We start from the raw sequence: 9,018 nt of genomic DNA, 5'->3' as shown, positions 1-9,018 counted from the left end.
CCCAGTTACCACAGCCTTGAGTGGCGACTAGATGTACAGCTGGCAAGCAGAAGTCTCAGGCAACAGATTAAGCCAGCAGTGACTATAAAACTACACCCAAATCAGAATGGAGACCGCAACACCAAAGTTCTGCAGACAGACTCAGCCACCCTACTTCATTTAGTTCAGCAACTGCAACAATGCTTGGAGGAGATGAAAACAAACCACTGTAGGAGAGTAGTTCACAACATCAAGTAGTACCAAGTGTTAAGGTCCTAATGCCTTTGACTCATTTGTGAATGGATGAAATTCAGGAATTACTTTTCAGAATTAATTTTTATTAATTGGTGTTGATAAATGCATCTAGATTCCATGAAATTCCTTTTCCTATTCCAGGATATTGAGATCATGATCAGAAGCTCAAGTCAAGTTCCTCTACTGATGCTAAATGTGGTCAGCTTCTTGACAGATTGAAATGTAATTTTGTATTTTAAATGTGTAAATTGGATTGAATCAACTAGAAATAAATCTATACTGTTCATATCTTCTGTATATATGAGTAATACCCTGGTTTTGGTACATTCTTGTCTGCTTAACCAGTATTTTCCTCCTTATTGATCAATTTTGAGAATAAAATTTACAGCTAATTCCTTTCCTATTCAGAGTATTTATAAATAGCACAATATTTCTGACTTTAAAGCATCTCATGATGTTACTAGCTACAGAATAATATAAAGTGAGTATGAGTTTTTTAAATTATATGCCCATATTGTTATAGGAAGTTCATGCATTTTTCTTTGAATGTAAAGATAAGTAGTTTTTACCATATTGCTGAAGTTTGACTTAAGTAGTACTCAATTTTGTGTGATTGTTAATAATATTTTCACAAGGATTAATTTTTCCCATATACCCAAAGCAACTAAGAGACACACTGTCATTTACATTTGTAAATAATGGATACAAGAATAATGTAATCAATGCTTGATTATCCAGGTGAAAAATGATGTCTTAAACTAAAAATGTTTAGAAATTTAAGAATATATTTTCAATATAATAGAGTTTCAATATAATTAACACCCTTGAAAATTAAAAATATGTAAAGATAACCGACAAATTGGTAAGAAAAATATAATTAATCTATTTAAAAATGACCAAAATATATGACCATAAATTTTACAAAGGAATACAAATGACTATCAAACACAGAAAAGGAATGTAACATTATCAATAACAATAAATATAGACCTCATAATGAAATAGCTTCTGAAGGTTTTATTACCAACAGCTAAGAGACCGTGAGAAAGTGCCTGGACACCTCCAAGGAGACTAGACCAAGGGCATCTCACATGTGATCGACACTTGTAGCAACTGTTGCTGCTTCTAGGAAGAGAGCTGGGTGTGATCCCTGGGCTGACCTCTCATATGCCCTGTGACCAGCAGCCACATTCCCAGCACATATACCAGGGACAATCCCACACAAGGGAGGCCTGTGCCTGAAGCTTGTAGCAATGAGGTTCAGAGCAGCAAAAACCTGGAGACCTCTCAAAAGTGCATAAGCAAGAGAGTGAGCAAGGCAACCAGGTACATCCACAGGCTGACTCTAATCAAAACCAGTGAGCACAGTGGGTGAGTTTAAGGACCACCACTCTTTGATGGCTATTTTTATGTGTCCAGCTGGCAAGGTTATGGTCCCCAGTTGTTTGGTTAAGCATCAGTCTAGATGTGGAAAAATACTTCTTAGCTGTGATTATCATTGACTTTGAGTAACATAGGCCACACTTTATAGTGTAGGTGGGCCTCACCTAATCAGTTGACAACCTGAAGAGCAAGAACTGAGGTTCCTAAAGCAGAAAGGATTATTCTCAAGGCTGAAACATAGAAGACTCACCTGAGTTTTCAACCTGCTAACTTATGGAATTGACTCGAGATTGCAGCATCTACTTTTTCCTAAATTTCCAGCCTGCTCACAAGTGCCATGGATTTCAGATGGTCTGCTCCCATAATATGAAACAACACATCAAAACTAATCTCTCTCCCATTCCCTCTCTCCTTAATCTCTTCCCAGACTACACAGAATGCAGATACATTCAACAGAATATTTTTGTTAAATTAAAGGATCACTAAAATGTTATACATTTATATGCATTTGTACACACACACACACAAACACATACACATACACATATAATGTTAGGAATACTAACAGCTGCAATAAAACTTCAAAGAAAGTGAGAGAATAAGAACTCCTAAAGGTGAAAGGAGGCAGGGGAAAGCATATACTTCCATGAAAGTTGTTACACTTGAATTTTCAAGGTAGGTTTATGAGAAATAACTAAAAACTTAATAAAAGCAGGCTAGTATGGACAATGTAAGTGTGTTATCAATGTGAGTTATGGGCAATTGAATCTTTGGCATCTGATATCTTTTGAAACATGAGAAAATTAATAATCAATGTTTCAATGATGTGCATGGATTTCTGGTGGCAGTGGATGGTGGTGGAAGAGGAAAACAAAGGCCACATGCTGAGGAGAGACACTTTCCCACACTTGTGCTCATTTTTCAGTCATCTGACCAGCGAACAGAACTGTGGAATCTTGGCTGTCCCTAGAGTCACCTGGGAAGTTCTTAGTGCCTGGATCTCGCCCCCAGACATCCACATTTATTGGCCTTAGAATGAGTTTAGGAAAGGACATATCTGAAGGCTCACCAAGGGGTTCTCAGTGCAGGTCTGGGACTCCCTGCAGGACAGGATGCTCTCAGGCTGCAGGTGTCTGAGCTCTGATTTAAAGTTAGTTTCAAGCAAGTGAAGAGCACAACCAGATCTGCTTTCTACAAAGAGTACAGGGCAGAGGGTAGAGGACAGATGATCAAGAAGACAGGCTGGCAGTCGCAAGGCAGTTGGACTCCCTTCTTGGTGGCTTTGGAGAAAGGTGAAGCATTTGGAAGCAAATGTGCTGACTGCGGTGTGTGGAGACCAAGAGGGGAAGATGCTCAGGGGTGTCTGGTGGGACCCAGGATTTCAAGTTGGTGATTAGGTAGGTAGTGATGTGATGTGATTAGGAAGTAGTGATGGTGAGCAGATTGGAATCCCTGGCCCTTTGATGTGCCAGCTTTGCAGTGCCTGGGAACTCTTTGCTGCAGAAAAATATTTGTTAATCATTGGATGGCTTGAGAGAAGGTTAAAAGCAATGAGTGATTATGGGCATGGTGACATATTCCTGTAATCCCATCAGCTCAGGAGGTTGAGGCAAAAGGATCCTGAGTTCAAAGCCAGCCTCAGCAAAAGTGAGATGCTAAGCAACTCAGTGAGATCCTGTCTCTAAATAAAATACAAAAAAGGGCTGGGATGTGGCTCAGTGGTTCAGTGACCCTGAGTTCAATCCCTGGTACCCTTACTCCCCCCCCAAAAATTTTTTTTAAATAAAAGCAATGGGTGATCTATGGGTTTCCTCCCAGAGGGCTGTTCAGGAAACTTTGCTTCTCATTCTCTGGTTCCTTGTGCCATGTCTGTTGGTGGCACAGCTTTTCTAGAGAGCAGGATTGATAGTTACTATGAAACCCACAGACTTCTCATGAGTTGTTCCACGGGGCCAGTTGCACTCACCTCTGTCTTCAGGTTTCCAAAATGCTGGTGTAGTCCCATGAACATCTTCTTGGTTTTATTTTATCTGTTTTTAAACAAAAGTGAGGATCTATTGAATTGTCATCTAAAGTAATTAGCAAATAACATTTTTCCCCTTAGTTCACAGTGTCACAGCAAACCATCTAAAAGGTATTCATGAGCAGAGTAATTTTAATATTAATAAACCTAATGATGATTTAAAAGCAAATTAAACATTTAATCTTTCATTAATTCATGACATAGTTATAGAAAGCCTAGTTATTATGACTTCAATAAAAGGTCTTTTGGAGATTATCACATTTTATTTGGAAAGAAACTGAAGGGCAAAAGTTTCTAAATCTAACTTGCAGTTCAAATCTTCCAATTCCTCCTCCTTTTCTGGAGGCAGGGTGAGGCTTAAAGACTTCCTTTCACTCTTTTCTGCTCTCTTATTATGGACTTCCCATCTCCTCCTGGCTGATGATTTATTTGAGTTTCTTAGGATGGAGGAGGAATAATCCAGGGGATGGGAAACAACCTTCAAGAGCTGCAGCTTGACTAGACAGCACACGGACAGGTACCTGGGTGAAGAGCTGCAAGTGCTGGGTCCGGGGCCCCCCGCATCCCCAGACACAAATGTTTGCCAAATTAAGCTCAGAAATACATCAGGATTTTTTAAGGGAGTTGGGAGTAGAGGAAAAGCATCTCTGGTTCGTGAGATCACATGAGGAGAAGATGGTTGCCTGGGCCACTGCTCTGTCAGGTCACTGGCTCTGGAATAGAGCTCAGCACAGAAAAGGTCAGAGCCCAGCCAGAGGTTGCCCTGCCTCTCTCCTCCCTGTAACTGTGCTTTGGCAGCCTGCACCTTCTGATGGACTCAGCGCCAGTATCTGCAGCTGCTCAGTCTGCCAGAAGAGCTGTGTGAAGACAGGCATGTCAGGAGGTGTCAGGAGTAGTAGGAATGAGAGCCTGGGCCTGGCTCCAGCACAGGAGCGAGTCTGAGCCTCACCAGGTTGTAGAGATGGCTGCATGGCAGCCTGGCAAAACTCAACTGCCCTGCACCCTACACACACCACAAGTGCAGCATAAATGGAAACAGACCACCCTCTTGTGATTGAGACATGACCTGGTTTCTCTACCTTTGATTTAAATTGCTTCTATGTTCTTTGCAATGCATTTTCCATTTTCAGAACAACTAACCATGAACATACATGGGGCTATCACAGTCAGGCACATTGTTTCACTCATCTTTCTAAGTTCATGTATTTTTAAGTCAGAAGGGTTAAACGTGGTATCAGTCTAAACTGTAAACTAGAGTAATGCTAATAGAAGCCACCTCTGGATTGCAAATTCACTAACAGAGGAATCAACCAATTGATCATAGGGTATGGATAAACAGGGATGGGCAGGGGATCATTACACCATCTTATTTACTCCATTATGATCCCTTAACTTGTAGTGATGTGTGAATGCTGGGTAGCTATTAGGGATCACAATTCAATGTCAGTGTTTGAGAGTCCAAGTCTGTCTGACCCCAAATTTAAGGTACTGCACTACAGTCTACAGGTGTTATTTATAGTCCATGTATTTATTTTTCACTGATATTCTTAAGAGTGGAGATGCATTTTTTTTTCTTTCCACTGATAGCATCTATCGTGTGGCACTTAATAGTTCTTTAAAAATTCTTTCTGAATAAATCACCAAAGACACACACTGGGAGTTCCCCCATCCCACTTCTGGCTTTTGTGCGTGTTGAGCCTTCAGACAGTGAGAGGATGAGACATATCTTCTTCCCTGCTCTCAAAAGCCCCTCATCGTGAAGGAAAAAGTACATTCTCACCCAACTCCATGCTCACTTTCTTTTAGTTTTCAAAGATAGCTTTCTTATTTTTCATACTAAGCACATTTTAAAATCTTATTCTAATTTAGTAGCAATAACAAAATATATAAAACTGTGTAAACAGAGTGTACCTGAACATGGTCTGTTCCATCATAAGTGGGTTCTGAGACACGTAGAATTTCATTGCTCTGAGAGATCCACTGGCTTCCTTCTCGTTCAGTGTCTCCTCTTACCCATGGGGAGGCCTCTAGCAACCATTCCACTCACCAGGGGATGGTTTCATTAACTGTTTAGTTAACTTGGTTTTGACAAGAATAATATGATTACTGCATGCCAATTTCTTTATTTTCAGTAAAATAGAGAGCTTTTCCACTGCACTGAGCCTTTTGAAATTTGAAATTCATTCTTCTTGTAACAAATTAGTTTGAGTCACTGACAAGCCTTGAGTACCTTCTTAAGAAAATAATTGAACTGTCGATTTTGCAATTAGACTTCAGGTTTAACCACATTGTTTTACTTTTGTTATAATTTTAAAAAGACAAATTATTGTAAATGTTAAATCTGCAGTGTGGTTTGATTCTAGAAAAGAAATCTTTCCATTGTTTTATAATAATTTGAAGCTGAGAATATTTTTTAAAATTTATGTTCATCAGTCTAGAAAATTAATTTTTGGAACATTTTTCCACCTAGTTTCTTGAATTTTAAATATCTGCATCATATATATATATATATATACACACACACACACACACACACACACACACACACACACACACATGTTAGGGTCTGTAAACAAGTCTGGATGGCGCCTGGCATTTTGCCAGAGGGAGTGGTTTGTGAAGTAATGCCAGGGAGCCATTAAGTGTGGAGATTCCTTATTGGTTGACTGCTGTATCTAGTTTATGCTAATTAAGATAAGCTGTGTGGAATGTATATACTACTCCTGTCCTACAATAAACGGCTCCCACTCCAGCTGTATCAATCTACACAAGTTGCTCGTCGCCCCCCGGTTATTTTGCTGCAGCCGGACTGCGGCAGATGGTGGCCCGTATGGGGAGCCCCGGGACACTCGGGGGTAAGTGATGAAAAAAAGCTGCCCATCCATAGATAGGACGGGAGCAAATCTGCTTGTCCCTAGGCAGATAGGGCAAGAGGAAAAATGGCCATTTCGAGAAAATGGAGAAGATTGATACAGTATGTTTGTGTCTTGTTTTGTCTCAGTGTATTGTATTGTCTTTATGATGAAAATATGGAAGGGGTGAGAAGTAAATTACTAAGGGAAAGAGGCACCCCAATGGAACCAAGAATAGTTAGGGCATGTGTTGATAGAAGCCCAGGAACTCTAATCAGAAAGAATAAAAAAGTTCAGAGGAGGAAAGATTATCAAGAAAGAAATTGCAAAAGGCTACTACTAAATACTTTTCGTTACGGGAGGGTACATCAATCGGCAGCGGCGGCCACTGCCACATGCGCGAGCCGGTCATGGCGCAGCAAGGACTTTCCAAACAGTAGCAGCCGGCTCTTCCCTGCCCCCTGCCTGGGGAGTGGGATGCCACTTCGAGAGCCCAAATCCAAACCTGACCTGGAGGCACAGTCTCTCAGGCTCTTGTTCCCTGTGCCCAGTGGCAGTTTGAGTCCGGGACGCTCCCTGGGACTCTCCCCGGGCCTCTGCCCGGGAGTCCGGGACACTCCCCGGACTCTCTCTGGGGCCATCTGGGGCTGTCAGAGATGCTGCAAATGGAAGATGGCCCGTGTCCCTGAAGTTTGATTATTTCCAAGGCCGGTAACTACAGTGGTTCTCCCACACCTGGAAGCTAATGAGTAATGAGCACTATTAAGGCTTATTTCAAATGTAAAAAACCTTGAGATAATGTACTAAATTGTTCAGAAGATTGTTTTCTTAGTGCCTGCTGGAATACTACAGGATTTTCTTTAGCCATCCGGAGTTCCTGCCTTCATCCCAGTGCCAGTGAAGACGAAGGTGGAAGAGAACCGGACAAGACTTTGGATCAAGCTAGATGCCTGCAGCACTTACCTGGACTGTGATTTAAGCTAGCTGCCTGCAGAACTTACCTGGACTTTGATTTACCTGGACTGTGAGTTAATCTATTGAGACACTACTTTACCTGGACTGAGACAACAAACTGTAATCTACAACAAATTGTAACTTGGTATCTTTGCTAATGGTGTCATTGCTGGTATAATTTTTCCAAGGGCTTCTTGCATGGAGCCATCAATTGGCTTGGTATTGTGGCATTTTGTATCCTCCCCTTCTGCTTGTAGCAGATTATTTATGGTGTTTGTGTAAAAACCACTATGCTCGTTATTTAAATTAAACAAAAGGGGAAAATGTTAGGGTCTGTAAACAAGTCAGGATGGAGCCTGACAAATGTTAGAGTCTGTAAACAAGTCTGGATGGCACCTGACAAATGTTAGAGTCTGTAAACAAGTCTGGATGGTGCCTGGCATTTTGCCAGAGGGAGTGGTTTGTGAAGTAATGCCAGGGAGCCATTAAGTGTGGAGATTCCTTATTGGTTGACTGCTGTATCTGGTTTATGTTAATTAAGATAAGCTGTGTGGAATGTATATATACCACTCCTGTCCTACAATAAACGGCTCCCACTCCAGCTGTATCAATCTACACAAGTTGCTCGTCGCCCCCCGGTTATTTTGCTGCAGCCGGACTGTGGCACACACACACACATATATTAGATACATAAAATTATATAGCTATATAGATACTATATCTATATATCTATGATATAGACATTGAAATATAGACATAGATAGTTTTCTAATTACCACCTCATAATCACATTTGTGCATTTACCTTTACTAATAAGAAGACTGAAAGAAAATCTTTTTAAATGCATTTGCATTTACTTCATTTGCTACTGCATTTATTGCAATTAATAAAAGTAGTGCAACCAGCTTTTTATTGATCATCTTTTTGATTCCAGGCTTCTGAGTACTCAGGAAACCAGAATCCTTAGATATACAAGACAACACTCCTTTCAAGCCGATGTTCCAGTGTTGGAGACAAACATGTCAACTGTGACTATGTGAACATTTTATTTTCATTTCTCTAGCATATATACCTTTGGGATTTACTGAGTCATATGCTCTTTCCCCTTACTGGTTAAGTGTAATTTCAAAGAAAAAAATGGAACTGTTAATTCTAGCTGAGAAATTAGAAAACACTACTTAGAAAAAGTGGTATGTAAGCTAAGTTTTGAAATAGGAGTGATAGGATTCAACCAGAAAAGGGAAAAATGAGATGACAGAAAGTCAGACATTTTGACTTGAATAACATTTGACTTATGTTTGCATATCATTATCCAAAGTACATGTATGAAAACACAAATTGGTGTAAATATATTTTATATACAACAAGAGATATGAAAATTTGCTCTGTAAGTGTAATATGAATTGTAATGTATTCCGCTGTCATATAAAAAAATCAATTTAAAAAAAGGCATTTTAAAGAGTGGTATATCAGTAGTAAATCTTCATCAACACAGCATATGTGTTTACTTCTGAATGTTTTATTAGTATATTATAGTTACACATAATAGTGGGGCTCATTTTGACATAATTA

At 40.0% G+C, this 9,018-nt stretch overlaps 1 long non-coding RNA gene across 1 annotated transcript in view; it reads left to right on the top strand.

The window, feature by feature from the left end:
- Positions 1–1,955: 1,955 nt before the first annotated feature.
- LOC125620132 overlaps positions 1,956–9,018 on the top strand; it is a 27,408-nt gene continuing 20,345 nt past the window's right edge. Inside the window, exons 1-4 of the long non-coding RNA XR_007351715.1 lie at positions 1,956–1,968; positions 2,353–2,355; positions 7,023–7,028; positions 8,440–8,444. This is a non-coding gene — a long non-coding RNA (uncharacterized LOC125620132). The remainder of the gene's footprint in view (positions 1,969–2,352; positions 2,356–7,022; positions 7,029–8,439; positions 8,445–9,018) is intronic.

Source organism: Marmota marmota, unplaced genomic scaffold (assembly GCF_001458135.2).
Source record: "Marmota marmota marmota unplaced genomic scaffold, marMar, whole genome shotgun sequence".
Lineage (NCBI taxonomy): Eukaryota > Metazoa > Chordata > Mammalia > Rodentia > Sciuridae > Marmota > Marmota marmota.
The sequence above is the reverse complement of the archived record's forward strand: the minus strand, read 5'-3'. Positions and strand labels throughout refer to the sequence as shown.